At 39.8% G+C, this 206-nt stretch overlaps 1 protein-coding gene across 1 annotated transcript in view; it reads left to right on the top strand.

Moving 5' to 3' along the window:
* The window catches only part of LOC119588178 (Down syndrome cell adhesion molecule-like protein Dscam2), a gene marked incomplete at its 5' end in the record, with an annotated part of 8,249 nt that overhangs the window by 2,946 nt on the left and 5,097 nt on the right, over positions 1-206 (top strand).

Here is a 206-nt window from a genome sequence, read left to right on the forward strand (position 1 = left end):
AGAAGGTACACACACAGCGTCCTCAAGTTGATTCGCTTTAAGCAGCTTCGATTACCACCTCGCAACTGCATCTTGATTGGAAGTTATTCAGCAAGAATGTGCAATCATCGTAAATGGATTAAAAATATAACGGTAATGTAAACGACCGCCATTTACCCAAAGTGAGATTTTTTACTCATCGCCTCTCAAGCCAAATGATTTATGCA

Source organism: Penaeus monodon, chromosome 23, assembly GCF_015228065.2.
Source record: "Penaeus monodon isolate SGIC_2016 chromosome 23, NSTDA_Pmon_1, whole genome shotgun sequence".
Lineage (NCBI taxonomy): Eukaryota > Metazoa > Arthropoda > Malacostraca > Decapoda > Penaeidae > Penaeus > Penaeus monodon.